The sequence below is a fragment of the Oryctolagus cuniculus genome, chromosome 1 (assembly GCF_051225735.1).
Source record: "Oryctolagus cuniculus isolate XC-2025 breed Fujian yellow rabbit chromosome 1, ASM5122573v1, whole genome shotgun sequence".
Classification (NCBI taxonomy): domain Eukaryota; kingdom Metazoa; phylum Chordata; class Mammalia; order Lagomorpha; family Leporidae; genus Oryctolagus; species Oryctolagus cuniculus.
In genome coordinates, this window is record NC_142867.1 from 96,199,269 (window position 1) to 96,218,611 (window position 19,343).

The window sequence follows — 19,343 nt, forward strand, 5'->3', positions numbered from 1 at the left end:
CATTTCTACTGTAAAGCTTGGGGTTGCAAAACCACAGGGAACACTTACTGGAACCCCTCCTCTAGCTGGGATCTCATTAGGGTCACGCGGGCTCTGCCGAGGGGGGGCCAACCCACAGTGGCTAACCCCCTAAACATAACCTTTACCAGCCATGGGTGGAACAATCGGGATTGGATAAAAGGTAAACAATGGGGCCTCCGGCTGTATCAGCACGGCCATGATAAGGGTCTCATTTTTACAATCCAGCTGAGTAGAAGAAGCCCAAACCCCGTGTCAGTAGGTCCCAACCGTGTTTTAACAAAACAAGGACCCCCGCTAGGGAAACACGGTAGGGGAGTAGCCGCCGGGTGTCCAGCCGCTCCGCCGGCCTCCTCCCCGCAGGCAGCCGCCCCAACCCAACCAACCCCGAGCACCCATGGGTCTGGGGCACCCTCTACCCCGACTCAATCTCTCTTGAATATCAGCAGGTCTGGAGTGCCCCCTCTAGCAACCAAACTTCCTTCACCAACTGAGCAAAGACTGCTTAACCTCATTAAAGGGGCTTATTTTGCTATTAATCTCACCAATCCCAACCTAACCTCCTCCTGCTGGCTTTGCCTGACCTCCAGCCCACCTTATTATGAAGGCATAGCTGTTGCTAGACCCTATAATGCTACCAAAAGTACTCAATGCTCATGGGAGAAGTCACGACCCAGGCTCACTCTAACCCAGGTTTCCAGTAAAGGAACATGCCTAGGAAATCCTCCCCCATCCCATGCCCAACTGTGTAATGTTACCATCCCCAGTGCAAATCTAACAACCTATGCCCATGTTAGTCCAGGCTATGGAAACTGGTGGGCTTGTAACAAGGGACTTACCCCATGTGTGTCTCCCTCGGTCCTTAGTACCACCCGGGATTTTTGCATTATGGTACAGCTAGTGCCTAAAATAATTTACCACCCAACCAACACCCTAGAAGATTCCTATGATAGACACCCCACCCGCTTTCGTAGAGAGCCAGTTTCTCTGACCCTAGCAGTCCTATTAGGGCTCGGAGTTGCGGCTGAGGTTGGAACTGGAACAGCAGCCTTAATCCAGGGTCCTCAATATTACAATGACTTAAAAAATGCCATTGTTGAGGACATATAGGCCCTGGAACAATCTATAACTAGGCTGAAAGAATCCCTCACTTCCCTGTCCAAGGTAGTCTTACAAAATAGGAGAGGGCTTGACATACTCTTTCTCGAGAAAGGGGGCCTTTGTGCGGCCCTTGGTGAAGAGTGCTGTTTTTATGTCGACCACTAGGGAGTCATAGAAGACTCCATGGCAAAACTAAGGGTTAGGTTGGACAAAAGACATAAAGATCAAGAGGCCCAACAAGGATGGTTTGAGGGTTGGATCAACAAGTCCCCGTGGTTAACCACTCTCATTTCCACAGTCACAGGCCCCCTTATTATCCTCCTCCTAATTTTAACTTTTGTCCAGTGCATCCTCAATTGGTTGCTGCAGTTCATCCGGGACCGGTTGTCCATCACGCAGGCCTTTGTGCTCACCCAACAATACCAGGGTCTCAGGGACGGCGCTGACCTTTAGATTTTAGGATTAAAATCTCTCCAAAAAGAAAAGGGGGGAATGAAGAACCTTAAAAATCAAACCAAGATGGAGTGACTTAAGCTAACACTATTAAAAACAAGAAGTCATCTTTGCCCCAAATAAAATTAAAGTTTTAAAATTATAGCCCTAAACTTTTCCCCCCAAAGCTAAAATTAGGTGCAGCTATAAAAATAAGGGACCCTATGCTTAACTAGCTGCGACACTTGTGCCTGGCTGTGCTAAGACCTAACACAGTTTGTATGCCTCCTAATACTCAAATAACGGTGTGGGAAGCGGGATGCTGCTCTCCCTCCAGGGGAATGAAGGGAGCGAGGTCGTCCCCCTCAGGGTGAACAAGATGACGCTGATAGGGAAAGGAACTGCTAAAGAAGTAAACAACAAAATGGTGACAAGGTGCATGCCTCCCATGTGATCCCATAGCTGATTGGATAGAAGACGCATGCCCTTCACATGATCAGCTCACGGATTGGACTGCTGTGTGCATGCCTCCCATGTGATCCCGTAGCTGATTGGATAGAAGACGCATGCCTTTCACATGATCAGCTCACGGATTGGACTGCTGTGTGCATGGACACTATAGAGCTTTTGATTGGTCGCTGCGGGTATATAAACTGTGTGGCTTTGTGCTGGGGGCCCTCTCTGGACTCCCAAGTTCAGGAGGCCCATCTGCGCAGATGCCGAATAAATCCTCTTGCTTTTGCATCAGCTGGTCTGGACTCTGAGTCTTTGGGGTGTGCCTCTCGATGTGTTAGCATCCTCACTCTGAGGGTCTAAAAATTTCAGCCACTTTATAATACAGCACCTGTTCAGTTTTTAAAGAAGGCATTTGATCCCATTATAAAGCTACTGCCCAATTTAATGCAAAGCCAAATTAGCTTAAATGAAGACTGGGACAAGGCCTAGAGAGACTCTTTCCATTCCTGACTATCAAACTCCAGCCCCATAGGGAAGTGCCTGAACATCTGTACAGATTGATGCTGAATTGAATCAGAGCTATCATTTTTTTTCTCATGTTAACACAGTGTGAGGTATTGGGAAATGATAGTTCTCTCATGAAAGGAGTAGAAGGACCAAATTACAGAAGTTAGCTACACTGGCCTTCTGTCTGGAGCGACACACCTGAGCAGGGACTCCTAAAGTAAGGGTTGAGTATTGACCAAAACAAAGCTGGGCTGCACCCAGGAGGAAAAGGAAACCTATAGGCAAGGAGTCAGGGAGAACTCAAAGGTGCAGATGGACACAGTTAGAGGTGTGTGTGTGGTGGGAAATTATCGAGTTGAGGCCAGATCTAACACAGAGAATCTGAAAAAAATATCATAAACATTCTTGGTCTCATATCTGACCTTCCTAATCTTGTTAAAGTTGCCTTTTTGGAAGCTTAGATCCAAATATCTGGCCGACCTCGCAGGAAGTCACAGGCATATTTGTGCACTGATCTCTCTCTTGGCTTCTGTTGTAGTTTTCCATCATCACAGGACCAAATTACCACAAATTAATGGCTTAGAGGCAATTATTATCTTACAGTTTCTGTGGGTCAGAAGGCCGAGCATAGCTTAAGTGGGTCTTCTGCTTAGAATCTCATAGGCAGCCATTAAGATTCCAGCTGTGTTGCAGTCACATGTGTAAGCTTCCCTGGGGAGTTCTCCACTGCCAAGCTCATTTGGGTTACTAGCTTCCATGCTGGTCTCATTGAGGTCCTCGGCTTCTATAGGCCACCTGAAGGGTCTTTGCCATGTGGTCCTCTATCCAGGCATTTCACACATCCTGAGTGCTTTTGACTTCTGCCAGCCTCTCCTATCTCCATAAAGGGTTGTCCTGTTTAGGGAAGACCTGTCCAATATAATCTCCTAAAATTAAGTCCTGTGATTAGTAATTTTGATTACATTTGAAAAACCCCCTGTCGCTCCCCCTCTTCATGGAGGAACGACACTAAACCCTGCCTAGGCTTCATATCCGAGTCACGGCACCATTATGTCGCTCCCCGTCTTCGTGGAGGAACGACACAGGACCCTGCGTTGTTCTTTCGTCTGCTCAGCCCTCCCCGGGTTTGCTGCTGGTTCTTCCCGGGTTGGCTACCATCCCTTCCACCTCCGTGGAAGGGCGGTTCCCCCTGCCACCTTCCCCACTTCCGCGGGGAGCGGCACACCGCCGGCCAGCTCTCTCGGGGGCTGCACAGGTGTTCCTTCAGATAGATGTTCCTGGTGCATGTTGTCTCTCTCCTCCTTTATAGTCCTCTTCCACCAATCCCAACTCTGCTACCCACACGCCGAGTACGCTGCTCTCCTCTAATCAGGAGCAGGTCCTACAGTTTATTGGTTGAACTGGAGGCAGCTGTGTAGAAGCTGTTCCTCCCTTCTCAGCGCCATATTGTGGGAGAGCAGATGCATAGAATAAGTCTTAATTCCAGTAACTTAGTCTAGTCCGAGTTGCTCCCCACACCCCCCTCAGAAAAGTACCTAGATATTCCTCTCCCACCTATGACCAGCTTTGAATTTTTGTGTTGCGTTTCCATTTTATATTTTTAAAATTATTAATTTCCTTTTTTAAAAAAGATATATTTATTTCAAAGGCAGAGTTACAGAGAGGCAGAGAGAGAGAGAAAGAGACAGAGAAAGAGAGGTCATCCATCTGCTGGTTCACTCCCCAGATGGCCACAGCTGCTGGAGTTGTGCTAATCTGAACTAGGAGCCAGGAGCTTCTTTCAGGTCTCCCAAGCAGCTGCAGGGGCCCAAGGACTTGGGCCATCTTTCACTGCTTTCCCAGGCCATAAGCAGAGAGCTGGATCAGAAGTGAAGCAGCCAGAAATTGAACTGGTACCTATATGGTATGCCAGTACTGCAGACAGCAGCTTTAACCACTACACCACAGCGCATGCCCCTTAGTTTACTTTTGACGCATGTTTTCAGTATTGAAATTCAGTATGTTTCTATGATGAGTATATTATACTTTTGAAATATACTCATCTTAGAAACATACTGAATTTCAATTTTAGGGAGACTTGAATCTACATAGTTTCACAAGAGGCAAAAGGGGAGGTATGAAATCCTTAATGTCAATGTACTTAAGACTTTATAAATAGAAAAGGATTATATGTTCAGTTATGTGAAAATAAGATGCCATAAAATGGAGATTTATACCGAGTATCAGAGGGGTCATTTCTTATTGAATGAATAAGGAGGGCATCATTTAAGTGGCAGTGTGTAGATCTGACAAGATAGGTAGGAAGGCCATACAGTTTTCTTATGCAGGATAGTTTTTAGTTGCTAAAGAAAGGCAGATTCAAGGCACTTCAGGGCATGTTTGGTCTCTTGGGGGTTTATAATGAGTTTTTTCTTGTATGTGAGTAAAATAGAATGCTAATATACGCTAAAATGTCATCTAGTGTTACTTTTGATACATTCTACTCATTATAAGTGAGTCCCAAACTCTCAAGATTCAACAGGAGGGGAACTAGATTTTAGGGATGTAATGAAGACAGAGGCTGGAGTGCCTGGGTTTATGACCCAGCTTCACGCCTGAGTCCACCGTCCCAGTAATGCTCACCATAGGAGGCAGCTGTGATGGCTCAAGTAGCTGGGTCCCTTTCACCCATGAGTGTGAAGTCCCTTCCACCCATTTGGGGAGAAGAGTGTTTTCTCTCTATTTGCTTGTCTCTCTCTCTCTTGGCCTCTCAAGTAAATAAATAATTTTAAAGAATTATAAAAGAGCACAGAGAATGGAAGGTGATGTTATTGCTGTCTTTGGTCTATGAAATCTACATAAAGAAGTCAGATTTAACAGAGAAGCATAAATCCCATTTCAAAGAATGCACACATATTTAACCAGTGAAAACAGGAAAATCATGGCAAGGACCCCATTTTGAAGAGTTTGACATTTTCATAAACATTGTATTTATGGTGGTTTGTCTTTTTAAATGAATGGATTTTTTTAACTTTTATTTAATGAATATAAATTTCCAAAGTACAGCTTATGGATTACAATGGCTTCCCCCCCCATAACGTCCCTCCCACCCACAACCCTTCCCTTTCCCACTCCCTCTCCCCTTCCATTCACATCATGATTCATTTTCAATTCTCTTTATATACAGAAGATCAGTTTAGCATACATTAAGTAAAGATTTCAACAGTTTGCTCCCACACAGAAACATAAAGTGAAAAATACTGTTTGAGTACTCATTATAGCATTAAATCTCAATGTACAGCACACTAAGGCCAAAGATCCTACATGAGGAGTAAGTGCACAGTGACTCCTGTTGTTAACTTAACAATTTAACACTCTTGTTTATGGCATCAGTAATCACCCTAGGCTCTTGTCATGAGTTGCCAAGGCTATGGAAGCCCCCTGAGTTCAATGACTCTGATAATTTTAGACAAGGCCATGGTCAAAGTGGAAGTTCTTTCCTCCCTTCAGAGAAAGGTACCTCCTTCTTTGATGACCCGTTCTTTCCACTGGGATCTCACTCACGGAGATCTTTCATTTAGGTTTTTTTTTTTTTCCCCAGAGTGTTTTGGCTTTCCATGCCTGAAATACTCTCTTGGGCTTTTCAGCCAGATCCACATGCCTTAAGGGCTGATTATGAGGCCAGAGTGCTGTTTAGGACATCTGCCATTCTATGGGTCTGCTTTGTATCTCACTTCCCATGTTGGATCGTTCTCTCCCTTTTTTATTCTATAAGCTAGTATTTGCAGACACTATTCTTGTTTATGTGATCCCTTTGGTTCTTAGTCCTATCATTATGATCAATTGTGAACAGAAATTGATCACTGGGACTAGTGAGATGGCATTGGTACATGCCACCTCGATGGGATTGAATTGGAATCCCCTGGTATGTTTCTGACTCTACCGTTTGAGGTAAATCAGCTTGAGCATGTCCCGAATTGCACATCTCTTCCCTCTTTTATTCTCACTCTTATATTTAACAGCGATCACTTTTCAGTTAAGTTTCAGCACTTAAGAAGAATTGTGTATTGATTACAGTATTCAACCAAAAGTATTAAGTAGAACAAACAAAAAAAAATACTAAGAGGGATAACATATCAAGTTGTTCATCAACAGTCAGGGTGAGGGCTGAAGCATACTTATGTTTGTATGTCTAGAACTTAAAACGATGGTTACAGAATTCAAATATTAAATTCATTTACAGACTATAATTTTGGAATGTTCAGATGGAAAACCTGGAAAGGAATTTAAAAACGAGATTCTAATATTTAGGAGAGTTGCCAGGGTTAGAGATTTTGGGAAGCGTTTCAACATAGAGAGTCTGTGGACTTGCTAGTAAAGGCCAGCTCTCTCGTCTGGGCTTTCTGTGACACAGGAATGTCTGAATCTGGGTTTCTACATGACTGTGATGCTATTTGTGGTTAGTTTTGTCTGGTTAATTTACTTTCTTTTCTTCCATCGATACTCACCATAATTCTTTAGGAGGCTATGTTGGTACCCTGGTGAGAGGCCTAACTCAGGGCTCAGGCTCCGCTCCTTGAGGACTGAGGACTCCACAAAGACAGAGATTGGCCATCATATTGCTGCTGTTAGACAAAGCAGATTTGGTTGAGAGTGAGCTTCATCCTGAATCCTGGCCCTGTTAGATATTGCTGTGTGACCTTGGCCCAGTTATTAAATCTTTATGAGCCTGTGTTCTCATCTGTAAAATTGGGGAAATAATGCCTGGCAAAAATTATATGAGATTGTGAATATAAAATGTAGCACTGTACTTGGTATATGAAGTTAATCAATAAATAAAAGTGCAATTTTCTAGCACAGTCTGATTATTAGGGTGATGGAGGAAAATAGCACAGAAGGTTCCATCTGAGTATTTGCAACATTGCCAAAGTGGTATTTTGTCAAATATGAGTTAAATCATGAATTGTGGAATTTCACCCATGGTAGTATAGGTATAGTAATATGAAGGCATTTCCCAGATTTCATACTAAGTCATTAGATTTCATGATTATGTGTAGCTACCACCCAAGTGAAATATTATTTGACCTTAAGAAAATTAAATGAATATTTTGCTTTCCTATAGCTACTACAGATTCTGAAAAAATATCTGGTATAAGTTTTGTGATAAAATTCATTTGATTCCTTATAGTTAATGTTGTGTTTTATTTTTAAGAGCTTCCTTTGGGGTATAGGTCTTCTTTCCTTGAGAACTGTAATTCCTCTATGTGCATTCTCTACGAGATTAGATCTTGCTCTCATGATATGAGGCTGAGAGAGGCCTAGGAACTCCTGGCATCCATGTGAAAGCAAACTCTTACTGTGTCTTCCTGCTATGTGTTAAGTCCCTTGACTAATACGGAGTACTTTCTTTGGTATAAATTTATTTCACAGTTTTAATAAAACATCCATTCCTAGAAGGTTCATGTTCACAGAAGAAGATATTTTGTTCTGCCACTAAGCAACTGCAGAATGATTTTGAATGCTATAGGGCTTATGTCACTAATTTTAAAAATGTTTGAAGTATTTGATCTTTAAAAAATTGCACATTCTATTGTTCTAAGACCTCCATGTATCAGGAAGACAAAATTAAAATCAATAATATTTTCTTCTACCAAATATACTCATCAAGTAATTGAGAGGGAAAAGTTATCTTCTTATGATGCCTGAATAATACCTTGAATGGAATTTCCCTTATGCATTCTCCCTGTGGCTTGCTGGACAAGCCCCTGCTGTATTTCCTTATAATTGTAACATGGTTTTCTATATATAATAATTAATTCAGTCTTTCCCCCTCACTGATTGAAATGGGTTTTCAATTATTAACATTTTAGAAAAATTTTTTCCTCTTGACAGCTCATTATTGGCAATATGATATAAATTTTCAGAATTATTGTCAATTTTTAAAAACCTCTATTCCATCATAGTCTCTGGCCTTTTACCTTTGTGTCTGCATTCTCAGTGAACCGGCCCATAGGGAGTAAAAGCATTCCAAGGAGTCAGTCCTACATATGGCTATCAACAATTGTGAAAGTGACTGAAAACCACTTAAATAGCTTGCCAAATCCCTAACTTCACTTCTTAGTTTTGTTATGAAACTACCCTCAGACACACCAATGCCAGTGAATGGTGTGATAGAGGAGAATGGCACTACAAAGAGATCTTGCTCCAGTCCACAAATATTACTTTGACAAATCTAATACTCCCAGGACCTTGAATGAAAATCATGCAAGTCACAGGCCGGTGTCGTGGCGCAGTGAGTTAACGCATTAGCCTGAAGCACCAGCATCCCATATGGATGCTGGTTCTAGTCCCAGCTGCTCTACTTCCTGTCCAGCTCTCTGCTGTGGCCTGGGAAAGCAGTGGAAGATGGCCCAAGTCCTTGGGCCCCTGCACCCACATGGGAAGAAGTGCCTGGCTCCTGGCTTCAGATCAGTGCAGCTCTGGCCATTGCTGCCAATTGAGAAGTGAACCAGCAGGTGGAAAACCTCTCTCTCCTCTCTTTGTGTTACTCTGACTTTCAAGTAAATATAAACAAATCTTAAAAAGAAAATCATGCAAGTCAGGGAAAGAGGAGGGCGGGGAATGGTTCTTGAAGCTAAAGATTTTGGATCTTTGTTGTAAAATCATCTCTGTTGCCGCCCTTCAACTTTGGCCAGGAGACTCCTAAACCATTAAGTCACCAGCCAGGGCATGAACTATGCCCAGAAGCTCAAGACAAACTCTGTGTCCTTATTGATCTTGGCTTTGTCATTCCTACAATTTAGCCTAATAAGTCTCCTATCTCGGCCAGCTGCTTGGCAGGGGGCGGGGAGTCTCACCTTATAAACAGACTGCTGCAACAGACCTAATGAAACATTCATCAAATTGACACACAGCAGCAGCTCCCTGGATGTCTGTCTTCATCCTTGTTATCTTGCGCTCACTGGTTTGTAAATCCTGCTTGTGATGGTGCTATGACTGAGCATGCCATACAGAGACTTGTACCAGTTTCCCAAGTTGGTTTCATTTTCTTTCTAATGCCATGTTGTCAACATACTTTGAGAATACCCATGTTCAATAGTTGCAAGGCTTTTGAACAAAGATGAATTTTTAACACTTTCTGACCTAAAATGTTCACACATAATCAATGGGTATAATATTAGAATTACAAATTATACATTTATAAGACAAATCTGTAATAAAATCACATCCGAGTTCTAAGGCAGCATATTGCCTTATTCTTTTGGCACACATCTTTAATCAACCACAGTTCTTTTTCCCAGTGGTCTTAAAAGAAAAACTCAAAATAAAGACTCCTGCAGCCACATGCTAACCCATAATATTATAATATTTTAAATTCTAGGGAATTTTAAGTAGTTAAAATAATTCATTTTAATAATTTCCTTTAGTAATATGCATTTTTATCAGTATATATTAAGGCTGATATTAATTTGAGTTTTTACTGCATTCACAGTGAGGAAACATGTTTAGCAAAGCTCAAATAATAAGGATTTTGGATCTTTGTTGTAAAATCATCTCCTTTGCCGCCCTTCAACTTTGGCCAGGAGATTCCTAAACCTAAAAATAAAAAAGCTCAAATACTAAGAGAAATAGTTTGTAACCAATTCTTTACAAACAGGATTTCTTGTCTAGCATATAAGCCCAGAACTCTAGATTCTAGCTCAGGTTTTAATAACTCTAGAATCAGCATATATGGGAAACATTTCTTCTCTCAGTTCATGTGTTCTTTCCCACTACTCTCCCAGACTGCTTTGGAACGCTCAGTCTCTCTATCTAACAGAGTGTTTCTTACCTGTCAAATAGACCCAGGATCATAACCATGTGTTACTAACTCCAGACTCAGCACATATATGTGAAGTCTCTTTTCAGTGCACATTGTGTTTCATTCCAGTCCCAGGTTGCTTTGATTCACTCAATATCTGTATCTACATGTCTTTTTCTTTCTGTTTTTTTTTTTTTCTGTCTACATCTATCTATCATCTATCCCATTCTCATTAATGTAGAATTAAGTCTTATCAAGTCACTGCAAATACTGAATTAGTGAACAATGAACAGTTACTCCTATGGAAACACAAAGTTAGGGTCCTTTAAGACTCTGGTTTTATCATTTAAATTATTTGATCAATACCTCACCTTGTTTTATGTATGTTTCTGCCTGAGGATACTTTAGCATATATTGTTGATTCACTGACATTGAACTCAAGTCAATGGCACTAGTCCTCATGTCTAAATGAAGCTTCTCTAATGCAAGTTATTTTCTGCATAAGACACATCACATCCTCCCGGCTCTTACGAACACTAGACAGGTCTTCAATACTATTCCTGTGACCTTTGTAAACAAAGAAGAAACTATTAAAAAGTATAAAATGCAAAAACAACCCATAAAGATATTTTTTACAGTATGAGAGTTGAAACAAGAAGTCAGGATGATGACTTTCCTACATCAGCTGAGAACATACCCAACATGTGACTGAAAATATTCACAAGTGTACAAAAACTGGAGATTACATTAGAAAGAGCACAAAACCCTGTTTGTCTTTTATTTTTTAAAGATTTATTTATTTACTTGAAAGAGTTACAGAGGAAGAGAGAGATCTTCCATCCACTGGTTCACACCCCCAGATAACCTCAATGACCAGAGCTGGGGCTGGCCAAAGCCAGAAGCCAGGAGCTTCTTTCAGGTCTCCTATGTGGATAGTAAGGGTCCACGCACTTGGGCCATCTTCTGCTGCTTTTCCCAGAACATAGTTGGGAGCTGGATCAGAACCGGAGCAGCTGGGATGCAAAGTGGTGCCCATGTTGGATGCTGGCATTGCAGAAGGCAGCTTTACTGGCTTTGCCACAACACGAGTCCCAAACCCTGATTTTCAAAGTGAATTCTACTTTTCACTCACATGATTAGATGGGAATACTGTTACCAAATAGTATTCCATCTCCAACATCCAATTTATTTGTAAAGGTAATGAAGCTGAATCAAAGATTTATGTAAACCCATTAACTCGTTGTTTTAAAATATTTCCATATATAATCATTAAATATTTTTACTAGATGTTTTATTATTATCCCAACAGAAATGTTTTAAGTATTAATTAGATTTTCAGTACCTAGTAAACTAAATAAAAAGTTCATTTCAAATTAAAACCCAATAGTACCAAAGATATTGCAGAAGCAAAAATACCGTTGTGAATATAGGACTGTGAATTGCTTTCCCATGCAGGTGTTTGGTGTGGCAGATGTATTTTTTGGCACATCTCTATATTTTTTTCATTCAACAAACATCTCTTTACCATAAAGACTGTTGTGCTAGGCTTAATGCTAGGTACTTCTAAACATAGGTCTCATATTTGTTTCTCTAATTTTTTGCTCAACACCTACTGTTCATGGCAGTGACGACTGCAGTTCTGATATCTTAGCTTCAATGTATGTGCAAGATTGTGTCATTGCAGAGCCTGCTATATTTTAGGGAGGTTTACCACTCTCCATTTGAAGGACAAAGACTTTGCTACATCTTTGAGAGAAAGAAAGATCATGGGATTTTGATTAAGAAGAACTTAATTAAAATGCTTGTTTTGCCACTTGTTAACTCTTAAATACAACAGGCTCTTGAACACTTATTTCCTTAATAGCTAAGTGGGGAAGGCAGTTCACTCTACTTATTGATATCTCAAATGTGTTATGATAATGTAGTGACAGGTAATACACTTACATGAAATGTAAGCTAGATAAATGTATAGATTTACAAAGCATCATTTATTATATTATTAAGTACAATGGTTACATGCCATTCAATAGCCTATCATCTCATTTAATTTTCTTACCTCTTTACAGTAGGCATTATTAATATTTTTCTAGAAATGAAAACTGAAGTGCAGAGATATGAGAGTTGCCCAAGTATAGATGCAGAGTCAGTTGCACTGCACTACAGATGTGTACTCACCAAGATATTTATAGTCAAATTAAGAATCAGGAAGCCTGGCAGGTGGCAGGAAGCATGGGTTGTGCATTTGAGATTTAAAGAAGGCGAAGCATATGCTTTGCTTTAAGGAAAGTAGAGCTTGAAAATATATTTGTATGCAGATGACTTTTTAAAACAACTTGTTAGGGACATTTAAAAGACAATTTTCTGTTCTATAAAAGTATATGCATCTATAAACATGATTGTCCTAATACACCTCTTTGAATATAGCACACCACAATTAACCCACAATGGGTGAATTGATCTGTATCCCTCCTGAGTGGAGGGATGTATTTTTTTCTCCAAGCAGATAGATTTCATTTTCCAGATCTCAAGATGGAAAGGTGAGGATAATATGAAAGAGTAGTTGCATTTGTTTTCAACTGTTGCTGTAAAAAGTAACTAGACACTTATTGACTTAAAATAATGCAGGATTATTTTCTTCCGTATTTGGAAGTCAAAGTCCAAAGTAAATGGCACCAAAGACAATGTGTTAGCAGGATTGGTTCTGCCTGGAGTCCAAAGGGAAGAATCAGTTGCCTCAGCCTTTACACTCTGCAGGACCAACTATATTCCCTTAGTTTAAGGCCCCTTCCTGCATCATGTTTTACATGTTTAAATTTTCCTTGTCCATTGTCTTATTTCATCCTCAAGAGGAGCTTGAATTTTAAATTCTGGGTAATGTTGTTTCAAATAAGAAAAAAAGCATAATCATAACCTGATCGTCCAGGTGAGATGTGAACATATTTCCTATTTGTATCATAGCTTTAATTTACAGAGCATGGTTTTCCAGCTAGTCCCTTCATTTCTAATACAGAGTAAAAGTGTCTCTGCACTCTGACTAGAGAGAATGGAAGGAAGGCTTTGCATATGGAATCCTGCTGACTTAGAAGGTACTCCTATCAGGAAGGGGCACTTTCATTTCCTGGAATTTTTCTGTCTCATAGCCTGGAACACACATGTTTCCCAGTTCTTTTGTAATTTCCCCTTAGAGTTTCAATAATGATCTGTACACGCGGTTATTCCTCACAAATGTCAGTCTGGTTTATCTTGTTCCTTTCTCACTGTAAATTTATTATCATTAGCCTCACATAGGCTCTGAATCCTGGTGGAAGAATGTGTTTTTGATGGTCTTCTCAGCATTCTTGATATTTTGTGTACATACGCATACAAAAAACAATAAAAAGTAATATATGACTTCTTCCCACATTATGATCATTTGTCAGCAGATACTGTGATAAAAAAAGAGACCGAGCTGGCTGAAAAGCTCATGAGAGTATTTCAGGCATGGAAAGCCAAGACACTCTGGAAAAAGATCTCTGTGAGTGAGATCCCAGTGGAAAGAACAGGTCATCAAAGAAGGAGGTACCTTTCTCTGAAGGGAGGAGAGAACCTCCACTTTGACTATGACCTTGTCTAAACAAGATAAGAGTCAGAGAACTCAGAGGGCTTCCATAGCCTTGGAAACTCATGACTGGAGCATAGGGAGATTACTGATGCCATAGACAGGAGTGTCAATTGGTAAAATCAACAACAGGAGTCACTGTGCACTTACTCCTCATGTAGGATCTCTGTCCTTAATGTGCTGTACATTGAGATTTAATGCTATAACGAGTACTCAAACAATATATTTCACTTTGTGTTTCTATGGGGGTGCAAACTGTTGAAATGCTTACTTAATGCATACTAAACTGATCCTCTGTAAAAAAAAAAAAAAAAGAAATTATCAATTCCCAACTTGACTCTCACTGGGATTAAACATGACAATAGGTCTGCTCTGATTTCATCATCATTTAAAAAAAATCATCTATTATTTTTCACTTTATGTTTCTGTGTGGGAGCAAACTGTTGAAATCCATACTTAATGTATACTAAGCTGATCTTCTGTATATTAAGATAATCAAAAATGAATCTTGATGTGAATGGAAGGGGAGAGGGAGTGGGAAAGGGGAGGGTTGTGGGTGGGAAGGACGGTATGGGGGGGAAGCCATTGTAATCCATAAGCTGTACTTTGGAAATTTATATTCATTAAATAAAAGTTTAAAAAAAAAGAGACCAAAAATACAAGTTTTAAACTATGGCCTCCGTGGCATCCACTTGTCATCATTCTTTTTTCTACAATTTTGAACCGTACTTCTTCATTTCTAGGCAACATTGTGCTGTTGATTCTTTTGTGTTTCTACATGGTGACCACATTCCCATGGTTTTCTTGTCCTTTATCATTTGGACAAATCAGGTTTCAATCACATTTTAAAAACTAAAGACAATCAGAATTGAGAGAAAGTACATATGCTCAGAAGTCAGAAAATCAAGCTTTCAGAGCAAGCTCCATGATTGGCATTTTACCTGACCTTGAAAATTTTCCAAGATTATCTGTGCCTTTGTTTCCTCTTCTGTAGAATTAGGTAATTGTAATGTGTCTAATAAGGGTGTGGAAAAGGATTAAATGAAGCAATGTAAATAAATGGCTTATGACAGTACCTGCCATGGTATTAACACTTAATAAAGTAGTTGTCGTAATTAGTGTTCACATTACCCCACACCTACTAAACAGTGAACAAATGCCATTGGCAGTGTTAATAGTCATGTGACCCAACTGCTCTCACAGAGTAATTTGGAAATAAAAGTCTACTCATATTCCTGTTGAATGACTTCCTGTTGTCCTTGTGATACATTCCTTGCATGATCTGGCATCTCACTGCCTCTCAGCCTCATCCCATACCACTCTATGTGCTTGGTTTCCATGCTCTAGCAATTCTGAAACTGATTTAAGTTGCTTATTTTCATATTTTAAAAGCATTTGAACAGCAGGATAAACTCAGTCACTGAATGCAAGATGCCATTTCCACTTTCTTATCATTAGCATCAACAGATGTTGCTACCTCTCTCCCCTGATCCCCTGTTGCAAGAAGTTCTCTTGTCTCAGAACACCCATGATTAATGTCAGGCTCATTTCAACTCCTCATAGGCTCCTTGTGAGAAAAAAAAGTGTTTTTATTTTCTTATAAGGAAAAGAAGAAAAAGAGCAATGGTGATTCTTTAAAGAAATGTATGTTGTTTTCCAAATTTCTGGCTGTTCTTGTTGCTTGATATACTTTCTCTCCTTTACTTGCCTGCTTTACTGAATTATTATAGTTTGAGATTTTACTTAGCCGTGCACTGTTAGTTTTAAACCTTCCATCTCTCTCTTTCAATGATTATGAGCTATCCTTCTCTGCACCTAAAACAGCATATGCTTAGATTATCAAAGCAAATATCATGTCCTTTCACTATCTGATATACTCTTCCCTAGTCTTAAAGCACACTGAAGAAAAATGTTAGGATTTTTCTCATCTTTGCACTGCTTGCTTCAGTGTGTGAAACTGTTGTAGCTCTCAAATATGCAGAGTCTAGATCAGGTACTCAAAAGACAGCAGATAATCTTCCCTTTGCAAAGTTTTCATTTAAAAAAAAAAAAACCAACAACAATGGAGTCAGCTTATTTCAGAAAGATGCTACCAAGTCAGTCTCCCAATTCAATTCAATTCCCATTAAGCCACTCATTCAATAGTATTTATGCAGGTTGCTACTATTTCACAAAACGTAGAAATGCTAAAAAGTACACATTCCCAACAGCAACAAATGTTTTCTTTCCAGTGTAATAATCTAACTTTGTGGTTTGCCACTAGGGATTTTAAGTTGTTATGTGAATTCTTCACTCTCTTTTCTTCCTTAAATGTTCATAGGGACACCTATTTGCTAGGAAATATGAAGTTGGGTAGAATATAATTGCTTTATCATTCTGCCAGACTCTCTCCAGGACCTTAAACAGATCTATAATACTAACCTGAGGTGGAGGAAGAAAGCAATTATTCTGATAGTCCAGGCTAAGAAAGTGTAGCAGAGACCAGAGCCAGCTTTGAATTTTGAGTCAACTCAAATTCTACCAAAGAGCTCAAAATAAGCACTGAGATAAAATTTCATATACTCTGTTACAGCCTGTATGTATTCTAAGTAACATCAATTAAGAAAATGTAGTCCTAACGAGGCCCTGAGAATTGAACTACGGTTAAGAAGTCAAACAAGCATCTTTCTCTGTTCTTCCTTCATAAAGGATTTCCTAAGGAATGTTTTATCTTCCTCTCCCATCTTTTCTTCGTTTTTTCATTCAAATACAGAAACCCCAAGGAAAGCTCATAAAGCGAATAAAATATAACATGAGCATGCAGTATTAGAAAATAATTTTTTCTTATTTTATGAAAATATTTCTGCTAGCATCAGTTAGACAGAGTGGCCACCAGAATGTTTTACCAATTATTACTTTGACGGATTCTACTCTACTGGGAATTTTAAACTTACAGCAACATTTCAGTTAAAAATTATGGTAATGAGGATCCCATGAAGGAAAGCTTTTTTTTTTTTTTTTTTTTGGTGGTAATTCTTTTTTGGATCTTACAGCTGTGTTGACAAACGCAGTGAAAGAAGACAGTGAAGTTCTGAGAATAAAGTGTTAAAGTATTTCTTGCGCCTTGGAACAGATGAGAGAGAGCCTAGCACAGGTCACTCTGAGACGGTACAGGCTGAAGAATGAGCTGGTCCTTTCATGGAGGTACATTCTGAGTCTACTTTTGTGGTTTAAGAACTTTCCCATCCTCCTTTTTCCTTGTCCTGTATCCTTTTGGTTCTAGCTGTATTCTTTTCAATTGGAAACATTTACGTTGAAATAAGACACAACTATAGTTGTAGTTAAAAGTAGCTTTTAAGTTTTATATTAATACTTCTTCAAATAACATTGGATAGAATTTGATATTGCCCAGAAATCTGTCATTTTATTGTATGAATTTTTTTAAAATCCTATAATTGATCAAAATGTATGTATGAATTTACTTCTTGCTAAAATGGGCTATATTTCAACATTAAATAGACAAACTAATTTATACTAATTTTGTGTGCAAGATGGTAAAAATGGATTCAGTGTTATAATGCATACTTTGTTAATTTATTATTTTAAATCTAAAATTCATTTCCAAAATATATTAAATATAGCATTTATTGAATTTTAGGTTTGTAATTTTAATGAACTACAATGGTTATAACTTTTTATTAAAAATATAAGCAGTGTGGTGAATTAGAAATAAGATGTGGCATAGCAGGTTGGGCCACTGCCTGTGACACTGGCATAAAATATAAGCTATGTTTCAAGACCTGGACATACCACTCCCAATCCAGTTCCCTGCTAATGTGCCTGGGAAAGCAGCGGAAGATGGTCAAAGTGCTTGGGCCTCTGCACCCATGTTGGAGACCTGGAAGTAGCTCCCAACAGCTAGTGTCAGCCTGGCACACATCTGGCTGTTGCAGCCATCTGAGGAGTGAACCAGTGGGTGGAAAATAGAGATAACTAAATATGTCTGTGTGTTTTTTTTTAAATGTGTTAATTCGGTTCTGTCATGTGGTTAGTGACAAGCAGCTTTGATTACACAGACTCATTTTCTTAAAATAAAATGGAAGTAATTCTTATCACACCACAGCCTATTTTATAAGACTATGGTACCAAACAAATTAAATCTTGTGTTGTCATTGAATGTTTGGAGATATTATTGTTGTTTCAAATAATAATTACAAAATAGTAAAAAATGACTATTTTCTTGATGAATGATAGTTATAGCTTCAAAAAACAAAGGTAAGCAGAATCTATAAAAAGAGGGTTCCCAAATGTGGCCTGAGAGACCATCCGACATTGTAGGATTGTGAACCAATGACTGTTTTAATTTAATACACTATAGTTTAGAGAGAAATTATTTGGGCTTGTTTTATACCAGATACGAAAGAAATTACAACCTCTTTTCTCAGTTTGTGACATAGCTGTTCATGGGGAAAGAATTATTTGGAGAAACAATAAGAAAACATGGTACGATGATAAAAGTATAATAATAATCACAATAAGATCTCTGCGAGTGAGATCCCAGTGGAAAGAACAGGTCTTCAAAGAAGGAGGTACCTTTCTCTGAAGGGAGGAGAGAACCTCCACTTTGACTATGACCTTGTCTAAACAAGATAAGAGTCGGAGAACTCAGAGGGCTTCCATAGCCTTGGAAACTCATGACTGGAGCATAGGGAGATTACTGATGCCATAGACAGGAGTGTCAATTGGTAAAGTCAACAACAGGAGTCACTGTGCACTTACTCCTCATGTAGGATCTCTATCCTTAATGTGCTGTACATTGAGATTTAATGCTATAACGAGTACTCAAACAATATATTTCACTTTGTGTTTCTATGGGGGTGCAAACTGTTGAAATCCTTACTTAATGCATAATAAACTGATCCTCTGTAAAAAAAAAAAAAAAAAAAAAAAAAAAAGAAATTATCAATTCCCAACTTGACTCTCACTGGGATTAAACATGACAATAGGTCTGCTCTGATTTCATCATCATTTAAAAAAATCATCTATTATTTTTCACTTTATGTTTCTGTGTGGGAGCAAACTGTTGAAATCCATACTTAATGTATACTAAGCTGATCTTCTGTATATTAAGATAATCGAAAATGAATCTTGATGTGAATGGAAGGGGAGAGGGAGTGGGAAAGGGGAGGGTTGTGGGTGGGAGGGACGGTATGGGGGGGAAGCCATTGTAATCCATAAGTCGTACTTTGGAAATTTATATGCATTAAATAAAAGTTAAAAAAAAAAAAAGAAACACAAAATGTTTTCTTTTTTTTCCTCCAATTCTCAGATTTTTAGCTTAGCTAAAAACCACTTAGCTCTGTGGTTTCTGCTATTTTCCATCCTCTCTCTCTCTCTCTCTCTCTCTCTATCTCTCTCCTGTGTGTGTGTGTGTGTGTGTGTGTATCTCTATTTCTATCTCTACCTATATGT